Source organism: Centrocercus urophasianus, unplaced genomic scaffold, assembly GCF_019232065.1.
Source record: "Centrocercus urophasianus isolate 14NV4802_14NV808 unplaced genomic scaffold, USGS_Curo_1.0 seq_14, whole genome shotgun sequence".
NCBI lineage: Eukaryota > Metazoa > Chordata > Aves > Galliformes > Phasianidae > Centrocercus > Centrocercus urophasianus.
Genome location: NW_024884586.1, coordinates 42,336,265 through 42,354,364, shown reverse-complemented (window position 1 = coordinate 42,354,364; position 18,100 = coordinate 42,336,265). Strand labels below are relative to the sequence as shown.

At 37.1% G+C, this 18,100-nt stretch overlaps 1 long non-coding RNA gene across 7 annotated transcripts in view; it reads left to right on the top strand.

Annotated features, from left to right (window-relative positions):
- Nucleotides 1-18,100, top strand: part of LOC122158113 — a 137,633-nt gene that overhangs the window by 65,345 nt on the left and 54,188 nt on the right. For 5 of the 7 annotated variants that reach the window (XR_006168133.1, XR_006168131.1, XR_006168130.1 and 2 more), the window contains 3 exons: nucleotides 4,942-5,096; nucleotides 6,989-7,040; nucleotides 10,785-10,838. This is a non-coding gene — a long non-coding RNA (uncharacterized LOC122158113). Of the gene's footprint in view, nucleotides 1-4,941; nucleotides 5,097-6,988; nucleotides 7,041-8,716; nucleotides 8,812-10,784; nucleotides 10,839-18,100 lie in introns of all 7 variants that reach the window. The other 2 variants (XR_006168129.1, XR_006168132.1) reach the window with 2 other exon arrangements.

Here is an 18,100-nt window from a genome sequence, read left to right as displayed (position 1 = left end):
AGCACAAAATGAGAATGTACCTTGCTCACTTCAAGTATTTAGCTTGGTCTTCATTCTGGTGGCTCCACTGCATTCCTGCTGAAGGATCCTGAACATCCTTCAACTAAATTTTGCAATCTTTAATTGAGCAAAGTATTCAGAAAGCAATGTATTTTGATATCTCCTATTCTTGCCACTGAATTTGAAGGGCATTTGAATTTGATAGACAGAACCCTTCCTTAATGTTATTTCAACCTAGGGAATGTTGCAAATCTCTCACTGTGTGGCTGCATTTTCATTAATTTCCTTTCTAAATACCCAAAGCATGTATTCTTCCATGGGGCTGAGATGAGAGATCCTCTGTACACAAGGAAAGCTTTAAGATTTGGCTCGTTGATCCTATTATGGAACTCTATTTCAAAGAAGCACTTGTGGACAGCAACACATACTCATATATTTCTCCCACATGCCCACATCGACTTTGATAAATATCTAAATCTGTCACACACAGTAAGCTGTACTCCTCATCTGCCAGTGCTTGTGGTCAGCAAATTATGGATGGTCTTTACCAACCAGTAAACCAGTAGAGGCTAGGTTTTTTAGCTGGTGTAATGCTCTTCTAAGAAAATATGCAAAGAGACAAAAATATTCATTAAAACATCTGAATTAATCACTGTTACTAGTTCAGAAGAGAGCAGAGACTAAATGAGGTTAAAACTTCTCATAAGAAACATTTTATAAGTAAAAATAAGCAGAGAAAATATTAAGAAGACACTTCTTATAAGTTGCTGTTTTGAGAAGACAATTCCTGGGAATTTTCAATGGGACTTCAGTTGGTTGACAATTATTTTGGGAATATTTAAGTTCTCCCTACTCCTACTTCATTCAATATTTTTTTTCTCTTAGCAAGTTAAGCAGCAAGGTGACTATATTTTGCACTCATTTTTATAATTGGTGAAATAATAATAATATCTTCCTACATGACTCTATCTTGTCACTCACCACCAAGAATTTCAAAGCATTTTACAAACCATATTACATTTATAACAGTTATTTTGCATCTTACGGACAGATATCGATTTCTGAGGAAAATACAGTAGCATACAGTGTTGAATTATAGATATTTGTTCTGAGGTCCAAGGAGAGTTTCTCATTAACTTAAGGAGTCAGATCTTTTGTTAGAGAACTTCTTAAGCAACTGAATTGAGCATGAAGTCAAGCATAAACATAAAACAGGATTTCATATCCAGCCTCTTTCTGTCACATGCAATACAGAACCTCATCTGCACTGTGTCTTTTGAACTGTAGATGAAGTTAACTATACTAGTAATATGGAAGCTGCAAGGCATCAGGTGTTGTGCCTTTATTCATGTAACCTCTGTTAAGTACTCAAGCTCCTTCTATATTTTGGCTAAAGGTTTAGGGTTTAAAACGTGAATGAGTTGTTATGCACGTTAAGCACATCAAAGTGACAAGGAGTTAGGGTGATTTTTAGCATTCAGGTATGACATCATATGTCAACACAGCACTGTACTAGGCTCATGAGTCCACTTGAAAGGTTTGGATCTTATATCAGCTGATATGTGTATAATCTTTGCACAGTAGTTCAAGTGCGGATATGATATTATATGCTCACTTTCCACTATGGCAATGTGCACAAACAGTGGGGTTGACTGCTTCCTGCTGTTAGAACCTAGTTCTAGGAGGTTTTAACAACTGGAGGCAATTTTCATAGCAGACATTTTAGCAATGAATAAAATCTTACCTTGCTATTCTATCCATCAGTCTCTACAAGAATTTTGTCATTAATGGACTGGCATTTCACACTGTTATTCATGTTGGTGTTTCAGTGTATATTCTGGTCTCAGAAATCTTGAAAGCATTGGACTCTGTGGCATAATAATTTACAGAAAACTTGTATTCCTCTGTGCAGTGAAAGGAAGACTGTACTAGAATAGGCTCACTGTGGTAGAAAAGAAGGCTCTATCACTTCTTGCAAAGCATTAGATTCTGTGAATGGGAGGGCTGTGAGTTCCCAGAAAGCAATTTGTTTGTATTCAGAAAGAGTACACATACTAAGCATAGCGTCTGGTTCAATTTGTATTGATTATGTAATAGCAGGTTGTACCATCTGTTCAGCAGTGGTATATCATCCTGCTTTCTTCTATCACATCTTTCTCTTGCTGATCTTATGCTTGAGCTTCAGTTTAGATTTTCAGTGCTGCGTGTTGCAAAAGAAAAATGTGCCACAATCTTCTCTTGATCTTGCTTATATTTTCCTTAAGTGACTTCTTTCAATGTGATGGGTGGACAGCAGCCTTTTTAACAGATGTTTCTCACAGGGTATTGCATAATTATTTTTCAAGAGGCTTCTAAAAGCAGATGTTTCCACATCTTTGTTCTTTCCCCTCTTGACACTTCAACACAAACAGCAGATTCCACTGCTGCTGTCCTTCAGATCTAGTGAAAAAAACACCATAGCAATGATGTTGAATTTTTTCAGCTCATTTGGCAATAGTAAATATGTACTGGCACAATTCTTCTCCCTTTCCCCCTTGTCACTGGCCATGTTTGCACACAGTATCTCATGCTTTCTCTTTTGGAAACACTGTCTTTTTCTACAACCTTTGTATAGTTGATCTTTACTTTCTTCCAAAAAATTTTCACATTGAGAGCAAGAGTAAATCTTTGACTTCCTGCCATTTCAGTATATAGTTTTTGTTCTTATTCCAAGGTAGATGACAACTGTGCCCTGTGACACCTCCACCACTGTGAAGAAAGACTCTTTGGTATTACTTTGGATATTTTTGGGTGAAATAGCTCCGTTTTCTCTTTCTCTCTCACAAATAGAGATACAACAACTAGACTTTCCTATTGTTTACAGAAATAGCTTCGCTTTCTTGCAAACCATTTTGTAAGGGGACTTCCTAATTTGAGTATTTTTTCCTCAAAGACCAAGGGAATGCAACTAAGAATGAAGAAGAGGGCAGGCCCGGACAAGTTTCATCCAGCTATAATTTATCATTACAAAAGATGAATTTCAGCTGTTAGTCTAAAATGATGATAAATGCCTGGATGAAGAAAACAAAAACTTTCTAGTAAATCTACTCTGTATCTTTCTTTAAACGTCATGTTACTTCCTGTAGTAAAACATCATCTGATGCTATAGCACTTCGGATACATGACAAGTTTCATTCTTTCTGATTGATTCTGGGTTATTTACTAATTGGTTTGGGTCTAGTGACAAGGGTCTTGCTTTTCTGGATCCTGAGGGAAAGCACAGCATTTTTGAAATACATAGAATATTTTAAATTTCACAAGCTTTACCTGAAACACAGAATCACAGAATGGTTAAAGTTAAAAAGGGCCAGTGGAGGTCATGTACATCACAGTACAGATTCCTGCTCAAAGCAAACAATTAGAGTTGTGTCCAGTAGGGTTTTGAGTATCTCCGAAGTAGAGACTGGTAAGCTTCTCTAAACAACCTCTTCCAGTGTTTAGACACTATCACCTTAAAAAGGTTTGTTCTTATATTTATTTTTTATTTATATGTTTGGGTGTTTACAAGAACATTATGGAAGACAGTTTTGAAAGCTTTTCCAAAATCAAGATGAATTACATCCAATCACAGTGTTACAGTGTAGTTAAGGTTGAAAAAGGGATCTTTAGAGTTCGTTTGGCCCAATAGAGTTCATTTGGTCAAGCAGGGCCGCCTAGCTCAGGTTTCTATTGAATATTTCACAGGAGACCCCACAACATCTCTGAACAACTTCTTATATTGCTTAGTCACCTGCACAGCAAAGAAGTGTTTTCTCATGCTCAGAAGGAGTTTCTTGTGTTTCAGACTGTGTTCATTGCTTCTTGTCTTGTCCCTGAGTGCATTGAAAAGAGCCTGGAAGATGCTATTTGTCCAAATCCTTTCTTCTGCCCTTCTTGAAGATGTTACATTTGCTTTCTCCTTCTTAGGGAACTTCTCTGACTGCTATGACCTTTAAAAGGTAATTGAGAGTAGTCTCAGAGAGTCATTGGCCAGCTGTCATGGGTGCGTCCTATTTAGCCTTGTGTGCTTGTGGGTATCCAGTTAGTTTAAATGTTCCCTAACCTGATTCTCCTCTATTAAGGAAAGTCTTCTTTGTTCCAGACTTCTCCTCTGGTGTCTGGGGCTCCTGAAGACAAATAAATTGCTAGTAAAGACTGAGATGAAGAAGTCACTTAGGATTTTAGCCTTTTCTGTTTACTTTGTTAGCAGATTCCATGCCCCATTTGGCAGCTGTTCTACGTTTTCCCATGTCTTTCTTTTTCTGCTGATGTACTGGCAAAACTCAGTTTTTTTTGCACTTGACATCCCTTGTCAGATTCAGCTGCAGGTGGGATTTGGCTTTCCTAAACTCTTCTCAGACTGAGCTTATATTCTTCCTGGGTGCATCCATCCTTGCTTCTGGCTCTTGCATATTTGAGTTTTGTCGGAAGCACCTCGATCCATTCAGGACTCTTGCCAGCTTTCCTCAAATTCCTGCACATAAGCATGGACTGTACTGAAACACAAAGAAGGTGATATTTCAAAATATCTTCTTTTTGGAGGGCTATATCCGTTGGGATTCTTCCAAGAAGGTTCCTGAATAGGCCAAAGTCTTCTCAAAATGTAGTGTTATGATCCTTTTTACCTTGTTTTCTCCCCTCAAAATCCTGAACTCCACCATCTCATACTTAGTACATCAAGGCTTTCCCCATTTTTTCATGTCTCTGTCCAGTTCTTCCTTGCTTGCAAATGTGAGGTCTAGCCAAGTGCCTACCCCTTCTTGGCTCCTTGATCACTTCTCATTTCTATCCACAGATATTATGTTCCCAATGATGACTAAGGCCAAATTGTTTTAGGAAGACCTCATCTACTTCTTTCAGGTGATCGGTAGCAGTTACTGACATTGCCATGGTGATTGGTCCTTCTGTGTTATCTGTTCACAGGTAGCTAAATCATTTCCACATAGGAAATGATTTCCATACGTCACAGAAGAATCTTTGAAGGGAGACAGGGGAAAATTGATCCTTTGAGAAATATAAAAATATACTAAAAAAACTATAAGAAGATGTTCCACAAGAAAGAAGCATATTTTGGAAAGGTAAGGAACTGGGTGATACTCTTTTTTTTTTTTTCCCATCCACTTTCTTTTTTTCTGTTACAGCAGCAACGTTCATAATCATTACTGCTCCTGTTTGTTGCTCTAGATACCAGTATGACAACTTGAGTGAATGAGAGGACTTTGCTAATACAAATAATCTCTAAAACTTCTTTTTTTCTTCTTCTTCTTCTTTCCTGTGCTCTGACTTGGTGATTATCTTGGTGTTCTAATTTTCTGACAAGCTTAGCATTTATTTTTCCTCCAGTGAAAAATGAATTTCCATTTGACTTGTCATGTTGTTTTCCTTTTCCCTGAACACTCTCTCCCATATCAGATTCTTTTTCCTTCAACAATGATCACAAAAAGGTTGGATATGACAGAAACATGTAACAGATGAAGATAATGTTCACTTCAATTTTTTTTTGTTCTCCAGGTATCTGTTGAATTATCTAGTCATCTGTATACTTTTAGATATCTTATTTTAGATACCTTATTTTATCTCATCTTCCACATCTGTTTTTTGAGGCTTGAATTTTTTTTTTAAAGTGCTGCTTGGCATAATTGTGCCAAAAGAAAGAAAAAAACAAACAAACAAAGAGTGAAAATATAAATGCAATCTTGCAAAGAAAGCCCAATGGTCAGTCTCACATAAGCATGGGAAACCTTCTTGCAGATCGTAACAAATGAAAGTAGAAAGATTGCTAATTTTAGTATATTTGTTAGTTATATGTAATAGTCTTACAATAATCTCAACCTCCAAAAAATACAGAAAAAGAGAAGAGAAAAAGTAGAAAAAAACATGTCAATTGCTGCTGTACTGTAGTAGTTCTTTCTTTTCCAAAGTGTAATCCAACTTTTTTTTGAATTAATGTACACAAGTCACTTTAACTGCTGGCTGCAAAACTTTTGGCAGTTTGTTTGATATTCCAACCAATCTCTGTGTAAAGAACTGTCTGAATTGTTTATAGGCTTGTCCTTCTGCCCAGAGTTTAGTCCACAATCTCCTATTTTGAACACAATTGTACTTAGGAAGATGTTTGGGCCTTGCACTGAAAGGCTGTGGTTAGTGGGCTGAAGACTCATAGAATTTAGAATCATTAGACATGTTTTTATCAACAGTTAAAAAGAATAAAGCAAAGAAGTAATTCCACATAAATATTTCCATTCAGTATTCTTACTGTGCAGTGTGACTGTAATTTATATTTTCACAACAAAGTCTATTTTTGTTTCTTAAAATTCCTGGAAATGTAAAGCCACTAAGAAATAAAAAGTGACCTGGCAAATTATTGTCTTCACATTGAATATAGGATAAAAAAGGAACAACAGTAGAAGATGAAGATCAGGAAGATCACTACTATTTCTTCTGTTTTTTTTTCAAATTTAGATGTATGTGTTGTGTTAACAAGGTAGGTATTTTTTTGTCACAGTTGCACAGTTATGGAATTTAGTATTGATCTGGTGCCAAGATTCTGTAAAAGTATCTAAACAACATTCTCATGTCTTCAAGAATGTACATAGGTGAACCTGGGCTTTGCATTATCTTATCTTCGTGGTGAAGGGCAGTAGATGGAAGTTGCTATTTTTGAATCTGATCTAACTTTAGCTGAAATGAACAATGTAACACTTCATATTAAAAAACCCTGAGCTATCTCTGAAGAACCTTATTCCCCATTTGAAAGCAATGATGTGTATAACATTGCTTTATGCCTCGGAAAACTAGCTCTGCAAAACAATAGGTTTGATTAGTTTAGGTGCAATATTTTACTGATGCTACTAAAACTGGTACCAGAATTCTTCAGTTATGTCTTCGCAGTTCTGTTTGGAAAGGGATGATGTGAACTCATCCTTTTTGAGTCATCAGAGAATTGAAACAGGGCATTTATTTCCTTCAGACCTATGACCAACTCCTGTGTGAAGAGATTAAGGATCCTGACCTGTTTCTAGGTAAGACCTTTCAGCCTGGAGAAGAGGAGGCTCAGGGGAGACCTCGTTGCTCTCTGTAACTTCCTGAAGGGAGATTGTAGTGAGCTGGGGGTCCGCCTCTTCTCTCGTGTCATAATTAATAGGACCAGAGGGAATGGTTTCAAGCTACAGCAGGGGAGATTCAGGCTGGACATGAGGAAGTATTACTTTTCAGAAAGGGTGGTCAGGCACTGGAATGGACTGCCCAGGGAGGTGGTGGAGTCACCGACCCTGGGGGTGTTCAAGGAAAGGCTGGATGTTGTGTTGAGGGACATGGTTTAGTGGGAGCTATTGGGAATAGGTGAACGGTTGGACTGGATGATCTGTTAGGTCTTTTCCAACCTTGGTGATTCTATGATTCTATGATTCTATGATTCTAAGACACGTTATCATCAAAACCAAATGAACAGTACCCGCAATAATGTAAAAGACAGGAAGTTTTATTGAAGTTGTAATTAACACTGCAAAGTAAAACACTGTAAGAACATTTATTAAGCTACAGGTTTTGTCTGCTTGGTATTTCTTTCAGACTGCCTAGCATATTTAGATATATTTAAAAGACAAACAGTCTGAGAATGATCAGTAATTGAGAACACACTGAAGATAGATAGGGAAAGGGGAAAAGGTAGTGCTTACCATTAGAGATGAGGAAAAAGAGCAGATAGAAGAGACTGATTAATTTAAATACAACCACACACACCCCACAATCTCGTTTTGAACGCATAGAAGATGAAGAATTGGATAACACTCAACATATAAATGTCAGGAATATATTGTGCCAATTATCAGGTTTTGTCAAGCCAAACTACAGCAGAGCAACAGACCCTGCTTAGAAAAGAATAAGGGAGTCTATCTCAATTTTATTAAAACTTCATATATTAAAACTATAATATATCTATAATTATTCTACATTCCAACAGGAAATTGAGGCATATAATATTCTCAATGAATCTACCACAGAGTGGATACGAAAGGAGTTCACTAAGTATATCTAAAGAACTACTTTTTACTAGTTGTTTGATCTATTGAATAAGCATCTATTGTGCCTTTGGTGTTCAAGGGTTTTAGTAGTGTCCTTGATAGTGATATAGAAAAGCCTTATGAAATTTCAGTTGACGCTAACTCCATATACACTGAAAGAAATTGATAGATTCAGAAATTATATTTACATAAAATTACATAAAATATATTTACATAAAATTCAAGGCTTTTTGACAAACAAATGTAAGCTGTTGCATTTACACAGAATAATCAACAGTGTAAATTCAGGATGGAAAACCCAACACTGCAAAAAAAGTACTGGGGTTCATGAATCTCAAGATTAATGTTAGTTAACAAGGTGATTTAAAAGGAGAGTTTTGGATATATTGGAGCTGGTTAGTCTATAGATGGGAGGACAACTTGGGGGAATAAACAATAGTACAAGCTGTTGCAAGAAAGGTTCTGATTAGAAGTACAGAAAACAGTTCTAATAGCAAGGGGGATGAAGTGCTGGAAGAGATTGCCTAACAATAGCTTGGAGCATCCATCAACAGATTAGACAAACATCTGTTAGGAATGACATGGTTATAACCAAGCTTGCCATGGTGTGGGAGGAGTGGAAAGGGGTAACCTCTGGAATGATTCTGTGTTTCCGTTTATGATATTTTTTCCTGCAGAACTCTTATTAAAAACAAGAATTGCAAGAAAAGCACTAGTGATTCCTGCCTTCTGCACACAGTTTTACTGCAGTGCATGTCTTCCTCCACATGAGGTAGGACCAGCTTGGCAGTTATTGATTTTATTTATCAGGAAGGTTTTTTATTTCATTTGCTCTATTACTATTCACATAGTGCGGAGCAGCTTTGGCCCAAGTTCATTGTCAGATAGCATAGTTTAATAGGTAGGTCACTGTGTACACTCAGACAACTGAAGTGTTTCTTGCTTTACCACACTGATTATTTTTGTAACCCATCCTAAATCCCTTTGGCTCTGTTCGGATTCTTTCCTGCATTTTGTTCATGGTATCTATTTGCACTGCATGATTCAAGGTCCTGCTTCATGTGAGCTCTGGGAAGAAGGTATTACTACACTCTGGGTGTTATGGCACCTGGGGTTATGGAGCTTGAATTTAAATGAGTCTTCAGTGTGTTACTGTAACACGTGTAGCAAGCCACAACAACAGACACTGAAGACAGGAGTCTTTCTGTTGCCTGAAGTGGAAGTTGTTGCATAAGGATCTGAATGAAAAAAAAAAAGATCTTAAAGGGATATTCTTGGTTACTATTCTCTTCAGTTATCTTTGCATCTTTGTACCACTGTATTCTGCCATTCTTATTTGCATGTTCAAACTGTCAACTTACTCTGATTTGATGTGTCCCTGCTGCAGCATTCTGATACGTGGAATGCATGAAATACGCCTTTCATATGAGCAAGAATTCTGATCTTGCTCAGACATCTCTGTGGCCAAAATCTGATATTTTCTGTCTAGTCATAGAGTTCAGAGGTCATGCTTGTAACTTATCTAGTAAAGTATAGTAAAGAATTGGCTGGTAGAGGAAGTATATAGAGAACGGAACATTTTTAAAATTATGTGTAATTCATATACAAGTATTGAGCTTGGAACAAAAATCATAGCATGTGACGTGAGAAATACTTATTTAGTTTTACTGTCATTTTATAGCAGTATTTCTTTAAGTTTTACATAATATATCTTTTTTCATTGGGGAAAAAATCAGACTCTAGCAAATGGTGAGACAGCTTAAAAATAATTGTAACTAGGAACTGGGCCATGATTAAAATTGTTCAGCTGTTTGTTTTATTGTTTGTTCCCAAAACCTTAAATGCACTCTATGAGAACAATAACAACAGTTAGCATGTAACTCCATATGGGCCAATTCTTGCAGTCCTCACTCAGTCCTTTCTTACTCAGAAAAACTTTTTAGAGTGCTTTGCAAAGAGTCAGGGTTGGAACTGTGTGTTCTAATTGTTTTGTAATATTAACATGGTAGCTACCATGGAATAAGAAAAAAAAACAAAAGACCAAAAAAACCAGAAAGAGAGATAGATTGAAGACTGTCTGGCTACTAGCACATTTGGATTCAGGAAGAGTTTAGAAGAATGTAGACAGTGATGTCTCCTCTGACAATGTCCGTATCTCAACTTCATGATGAGGATGATAATGATAAAAACTAGAAAGAAAAACAAAATGTAAAGTAAACAATGATGGCTATTTGCTACATAAGCTATAAACATAAGCAAGTTTGTAAGTAAGAAATTTACTGTGGATGACCTTAGCTGGCACACAGAATCACAGAATTGCTCAGGTTGGAAAAGACCTACAGGATCATGAAGTCCAACCTCAAACTAACTATACTACCCTAATTCTAACAACCCACCACTGAATCGTGTCTCAGAGCACCGCATCCAGATGATCTTTAAACACATTCAGGGGTGGCGACTCAACCACCTGCCTGGGGAGCTTGTTCCAGTGCTTAACAACCCTTTCTTGATATCCAACCTAAACCTCTTCTGGTGCAACTTGAGGCCATGTCACCTGTCATCTGTGTGAAGAGACCAAACATGGAAAGTGTTAATTTTTTGAGACATTTGCTGGATTTCTTGGTTGTATTGATCTCCAGATTGGTTTGATCTCCTTGGAAATACAAGTGCTTGCACTTCTATTATTAAGAATGAACTTTCTTTGTATACATTTTCCTAAATGTTCATCTGTGTTTCCACTTTCAGGACAATCTTCTAAGAATGGTGGTGAAACATAAAGAATTGTAACCTGTTTCAGAGGTAAGGAGCTGCATTTGGTGTGGGATTTTCAAAACTCTGTAACATATATACAGCTGCTAGAAGATGAAGTATTACATAAAAGTGTGAAATTTGCTCCCAGAGAGTTTACTTACAGTTAACTACAGTGCATACTGACAGTAGACTACATAATTCACAATACCTTTTAACTATAAAACGTCGTAATATTTTGATTTTACTGAGCTTTAGTTGGGTTACCAAGTGTGCATGGAAGACTTAATTTAGGAAAGGCTACTGTAAGCACAGTTTGAACCTTTTCTCTTGGGAGAGGTATTGAAACCTCATACATATTTTAGGATGGTAAGAATCTGGTGATACTGTAGGAGCCTCATTTAAAGCCCTTTAAATGTCAACATTAAAAATTCCTTTGCCTCAGTGGATTCTGGACCAAGCAGCACGCAAGAGTAACTGAACTAAGGATTTTGCTGACTGTAACATATAGTATATGCAGTACAGTTTTATAAAAAAAGCAAACACATTTGCTAAGAATTATTTTTGCTTTACGGATGTTTTAAGAAGTAATTTGACGTAGTATAGTGAAAAGGACATAAAATATTCTAGGTTTGAGTCATTAGAACCAGATGGTCTTTAAAGGCTTTTGTCTAAACTAGAATTGGGAAAGTTTGTAAACTCTGGATAGTCTGAAAATATGCTCAAGCTTGATATATCAGATATGCCCAGTTTTATAATGTGAAATTCTTTGGCTGTTTTCCTGACACCCTAGTAAGGTGTTATACAATTTAGGCAATTACAATAAAATTTTGGATGCTACTGTTATTATTGTTCTGCTTTGGAACTGGAAAAACAACAAAATTGCCCTAATGCAGTGTAGTGGAGAATATCACAGGGAAGAATTAATAGGGAAAATAATTTTTATTACTTAATATTAATTTGTTGTGTTTACATCATGGGTCATATTTGTTTTGTGGAAAAGGTCAGAAAACAGCAACAAGAAAACCCAAATCTCTCATTCTGGAAGGATGACAAATGTTTTCTCTTCAAAATAAGAGCAGTATTGTTAGTGGAACAACACTATTTGACAGTGACCAGTCAGAACTGCAGAATGCAATACTGAAATAATATTGATCATCACAGAGTAATACGACAGCTGTTGAAATTAAATATGTCACTACAGTCGTGTGGCAATCCTTCTGCATCCTGGACGATATACGGCCTTTAGGCAGCTACTAATCCTACTTACTTGAGTAGTCTGAAAGGTGGAGGGAGGAGGCAGTATCTGTGATGGTAGGAACTCACACAAATTGTTGAGGGGATATAGAGGCAACCTGAAGTTTATTTCACATTGCTAATATAGATTGTGTGAAGGATGACTGTCTACACAGAAGTTACCTATATTTAAGATCAGAGATAACTTTTATTTTCTTCTTTTCTGACTTGTAAAAATGACAACAAAATCTGGTAATCTGAAATTGAATTAGAATGTGTCAGGAGTCTTTGGATGCTAATCTAAAAGGTCTTGATGACATTTTCATACAATATCTTGGGCATTAGGAGTGGATTTTGTAAACTTTTTTTTCTCTGTGATTCCTACTAATCCCTCTCACGTGAAAACTTCTTTTTCTGATGTATTAGTAGTTTCACTGTCCCCAAGTGTAAAGGAAATGTGTCTGCATACAGCAAGCAGTCAAGCAGGATCAGATTTTCTCTGCAGGAACTTGTTGATTTCAATACAGAAAGATGAACTTGCAAGTATACATCATGCAGATTTCAGTGTGGCTTCTCTCTGAATATGGGCTGGAATGAAATGTAAAGTCCTTTCAGAATGTTAAACTACCTTTTAGAGAAACCAACATTTAAAAACATAGTAATAAGTGAGCTACAGAAGGCAGCACAAGTGCTCAATTCAGCAGCATTGTGCCTTTGAAGATGCCAAGGTTCAGTTATAAATCGTATATGCCAATTTTTTTTTTTCTTTTTTTCTGTCAAGATGCATAAGCAAACACCTGGTAGATATACTAGACTGATTTTCTTTGTGTAGGTGTGTATATAGGTACACATGCGAACACTTCTTATCATGCAGTTGTCTGCTAGTGGTTGTGAATTTGTATCTTTGATTTGCACAACTAAGTCAGGTGGGCATACATGTGGCCCTGCAAATATTGACAAGATAATATGTCCTTTTGTCCCCTGCAGTTTCACAGGATGATAGATTAGGATTTTTTTAATGTTTCTTGGTTCAGAACCCTTCCTTTGAATCTTAAAGTCAAGTGAAACATGCTCCAAAGACTTTGTCCATAACAATTGGCAATTTTCCTATGTTAAGGAGTTGAAGTGAAAGCTTTTATTATGTCAACCTGCTCAACTAGGTTCTTCCAAGTTTAAATATAAAATAAAAAATGAAATGATTGGTGTAAAGTCATGACATACACAGTTTTCTGTGCAAAATCATGTATTTCTTTTGTTTGCTTTACTATTTATTAATTTGTTTTGGAGATGCTTACATCTTAATGAGGCTTTTGAAAAACTTAGTCTGTGTTTAAAGTTTCTAAGAGAATTTGAAGCAAGACAAACAATGTGGTTTTGGGTTTTGTTGTTAACATTTCTCAACTCTGTCCATGTCATAAAAAACAACATATTCATTTGTATGATTTGGCCTTAGGGCACAGGAAGAGGTGTGGAATGAACAGTGGAGAATGCACTGGATGTGTAGTAGAGCTTTGGATCAGAGAGACTGTCTCAGAAGCTTGTGAATTTGGAAAAAGCCATGTGTCCATTAAAAAATATATATATATATCTTGACTTGGATGGTTATAAGCCATTTTCCTAAACTGTGAGCTACAACTCCCTGAGGAGGGGAAGCCTAAAGGGAGGTGCTGGTTCTTCTCCCTGGTAGCCAGTGATAGGATATGTGAGAACAGCACAAGGTTGCACAGTGAAGGTTTGGACTGGATAATATGAACAATTTCTTTAATAAGACAGTGGTCAGAAGCTATCACAGGCTTCGTAGGGAGGCTGATGATGCCCTATGCCTGTCAGTGTCCAAGAGACATTTGATCTCTTTTCTCCTGTCCTCTCCTCTCTAAAAAACCCCAACTCTTTGGGTCTCAAATAGTAAAATTACTCTAAAAAACAGATCTCAGAAAAAATAGTTAAACTTGTAACTGGCAATCAGTATTAATTTATATTAAAACATACTTCAGTTTTGGCCCACCAAATTAATGAAGTGTACAGAGAAGTCTTTGCAGAAAAATAATTGAAATTTTTTTCTTTAGAGCTAATTTGTTGCTTTGCCTTTTGCTCCAAGTACTCGCTGCCATTGATGCCAGAAGTAGGGATTGAGTTGTGATCCCGAGACAACTTTAGAACCAAAAGATGAGTGCATTTTATTGGAAAATTAAAATCCAGCTTGTCCACACTTGCCAGGAATTGGTTGGATAATTTGGAGCAGAAATTCATTCTCTACTTTGCATTGGGTGACAAGGTGGAAGCATACTGTCGTTCTCAGTAAGAGAATACTCTGAGTGCTAACTCAGGCATTGACTCTCCGCCTTGGAAGAAAAGCACAACAGGAGTCTTCACGGTAGGGCATTGAGAGGCTCATTTCACATATTCAAGCTTCTAACGGCAGAAGGGACCACAGTGAGTGCTGTCTGTCTTTGGCATAGCACAGAATTTTGAAGAGTCATTACTGCTCCCCACATCTGTTATATTATTCTATAATAGCTCCTATTCCAATGCATATCCACAAACAGGATGGTTTTAACATGCATCAAGTCAGCCAGCCAGACAGATGTTTTGAGGCACATAATATAATTATTGATATGAAAATCAAAACAAGGTATCTTATAAAAGCAGCCACTGTCGGATAGTTATGGATTAGATCATCAGTCTTGTTGCTTTAACAAACCCCGTATTCATTATCGTAGCTAAGGGCACTTTTTTCTTTGCCAGAATTGGCTGTCCTCTTAATGAATATTGCAAATCGTAACCCAAATTATATGCCTTAAACTGTCTTCATTTTTTATTTGCAATGCTGTTCAGGAGCTTGATTTGTGTTATTGCAAAGCATTTCACTGATGGAAGAAAGGGAGACTGACATGCAATGAATGGGCTGCAGAATTCTGTGTGGACAAGCAGTAACTCAACCTTCTGGTACAGAGTCATCTCCATCTTGTGTTTGGACTTCACTGTGAACTCTGTCTCCTCTGAGCTCCCTCACAGGAATTATAGTGCTGACTTTGACTCTGTTTTGATGAAGACTCAAAGTTTTACACCAAGCAGATTTAAGACTGACTGCTAGCGCTGTATCTCAGCTCTACTAATGTCAAAAATAGAAAGCTTGGGGGAAAGAAATGAAAACATATTGAATTTTTGCTCCTGAGTGGACTAGAAATTTGAATTTTTTTTCCTTTTATTTCCCATTCCACCTCTAGATAATCGTAGAATCATAGAATGCTTTAGGTTGGAGGGGACCTTTAAGATCATTTGGTTCCAAACCTTCTGTTATAGGCAGGGATACCTTCCTCTAGACTAGGTTACACAAAGTCCTATCCAGCCTGGCTTTGAATGTTTCTAAGGAGGGGGCATTTACAAAGATGCTGGGCAACCTGTTCCAGTGTCTTACCACCCTCACAGCAAAAAGTTTCTTCCTAATATCTAGTCTAAATCTACCCTCTTTCAGTATAAAGCCATTTCTCCTCATCCTATCTGCCCTCCTCTACTACCTGCCCTTATAAACAGTCCCTCCCCAACTTTCCTGTTGGCCCTCTTCAGGTACTGGTAGGCCACTATTAGGTCTCACTGGAGCCTTCTCTTCTCCAGGCTGAAGAGCCCTAGCTCTGTCAGCTTCTCCACATCGTAATAGACATAAAAGACATAATAATGTCTTTTCTCTTTTGAAAGACTGTGGACTAACTTTGGGTTAAAAAACATTAGAAGAAAAAGAAAAATCATAATAAAATCATAAAAAGAAATCTGTTAAAAGATACTGAGAAAGAATGTTTTACTTTATTCAATTGAAGAAATTTTTATTTTTCAATTGAGCTATATATATATATTGCATATTTGACCATAATATAATATTGGTTATCAACAGTTTCAATAAAAGAAAAGTTCTAGTGGAATGATTTTGATAAGGAACTTTTAAAGAACAATCTAATTAGGCTAGTGTACACTTTTCAGCACAGTAACATGCTGTAAACATGTAAGTACAGTGGCAGATGGGAGAAGTATATGGACTCCTGTTAACATCTGTTTTCTGTGTATAATGTACAGTCCAAACAAGACAAGCTAATTGTCATATTGACCTTAAACTAAATTCACTCATGAAATAAGATAAGAACTATGAGTCACAGTAATTGCTTGGATCAAGCAAAGGGCCAAGGACTGTTGGAGTTGTTCACCTTCAGGACATGTTTTATAGTCCGGTTTCTTGAACAGATATCTAGAGAAAGTTGGGAACTGTTGGCCTCTATGAAGTGGGGAGATGTGCAATGGGATGCTCTTGCTGGCTGGTTCTTAGATATGGATGGGGTTTCTTGTTGTGGTTTTTATTTTTTTATTTTTTTTATTTTTGTTGCTATGGATTGTTTGATGGGGAATTGTTTTTCCATTAGAAAAAGCAAAACAACTGCTTTCAGTGTAAAATGACCTTTTAGATTATGTGCATGAACCACAAACAGAAAGAACACAATTAAATGCTCCATGGGCAAGCAGAGTGAACTTGATTCACTGCTGTGTTACTCCAGTTCTGCATCAGAGGAGTTCAACTGAAGAAAGATGGAGCTTTACCACCCATACTATCTGAAGGGAAGAGGTCTCATAGTGCCCTTTTGCAGAATCCCTCCAGTTAGATCAGGACATTCGGGTATCTTAATAAGCACTGCTGATTCACTATGGGAAGAGAAATCCTGTCCATGGGAATCTTTTTCAATGGCTATAGTGGCTGAATGTCATGAAGAATCAAGACTGTACAGAAAAGTTTGGCCCAGAGTACTGAGATGGAGGATGTATATTACATGATACATGTACCACATGTATTACATGAAGTATCCTGAGATGGTTTGACATAATGTTCAGAAAATTAGACTAACCAAAAAGATCTGTGGAAGTTGCATTTCCTAGTTTACAATGACCTTCATAATATCGGAGGGGTTTCAGTGCTTTGTTTTACAAAAAATGCTTACATCTAAGTCAGTTCTAGGAAATAAACCTTCTAATGGGTAGTGGCTGACATAACACATATGTGACACTTATCCTTGTTAGGATGTTTTGAGGCTTTCCTTTGAGTAGCTCTCTACCACAGAAATAAATCATCTCCTCATGGAGAGCAGATGAACAACAACATGTGAAAAGTGGATTTATGGCTGTGGCTGTTTTTCTGAACGCCTTAGGTGCCCTGGACTGTAGTTCTATAGTGCCTCCTAGAGGCACAGACTATAGGTACGAGGGCAGGAAGCCGAAGTATAGCTGATAGATTGAGGCAATGCCAATTGCGTGTTTACTTGTGTGTTGGCTGAATTCCTCTACAGCTGTTGTGACTTGTGAGTGTTTGATTCATTTAATGCAATGGAAATGCTCAGTACTTGGCATGTGAACCAGTGTAGACTCTCTGTTATAAGGAGATAGTGATTTCTGGCTTGTCTTCTCCCAGTGTGGATGATACATTAATAGCCATGGCTTCCTGGTGAAACAGGAATACTTGCTTTCTAGGAGATGGTGAATCCAAGTGAGAATTATGCAATTCCATGAAGGTAAATCACAAAGGAGAATACTGATTGTCAGACTTGACTGCATTGTAAACAATTTAATCTTCAGTAAAGATAAGGGCTTGCAAAACCCTAATTGTTGGCTGACTCCAGTAGACCATATTCCTGAAAGTAAACCAGATCGTACACAGACCACATAAGCCATGGCTGTCCTTGCAGTCTAGAAATAGGTGGTTGCTCCAAACTTTTTCACCTCTATTGATAGATGTCACGGTTTTATGTTTTTTGGTTTTCAGTATTCCGCATCATAAAATCATGTAATGCACTGGGAGTTAAAGTGTTAATGCTCCAATTCCAGGTACCTGTCTCTATACATTACGGAATTTATGGGATCTGGCCCTTCTGGGTGGAGAGGTCTCTTACTGCCTTGCAGTGGGTGCTGGAGGGTGCTTTCCTAGCCATTCAAAGCTTTTCAGGTTTGACTCAATCTCAGGAACTCTCTCTATCTCTCGCATCTTATTTGATTTATTAGTCTCAATTTCAATTAGATTGTATTATATTGTGTTATCTTGCATT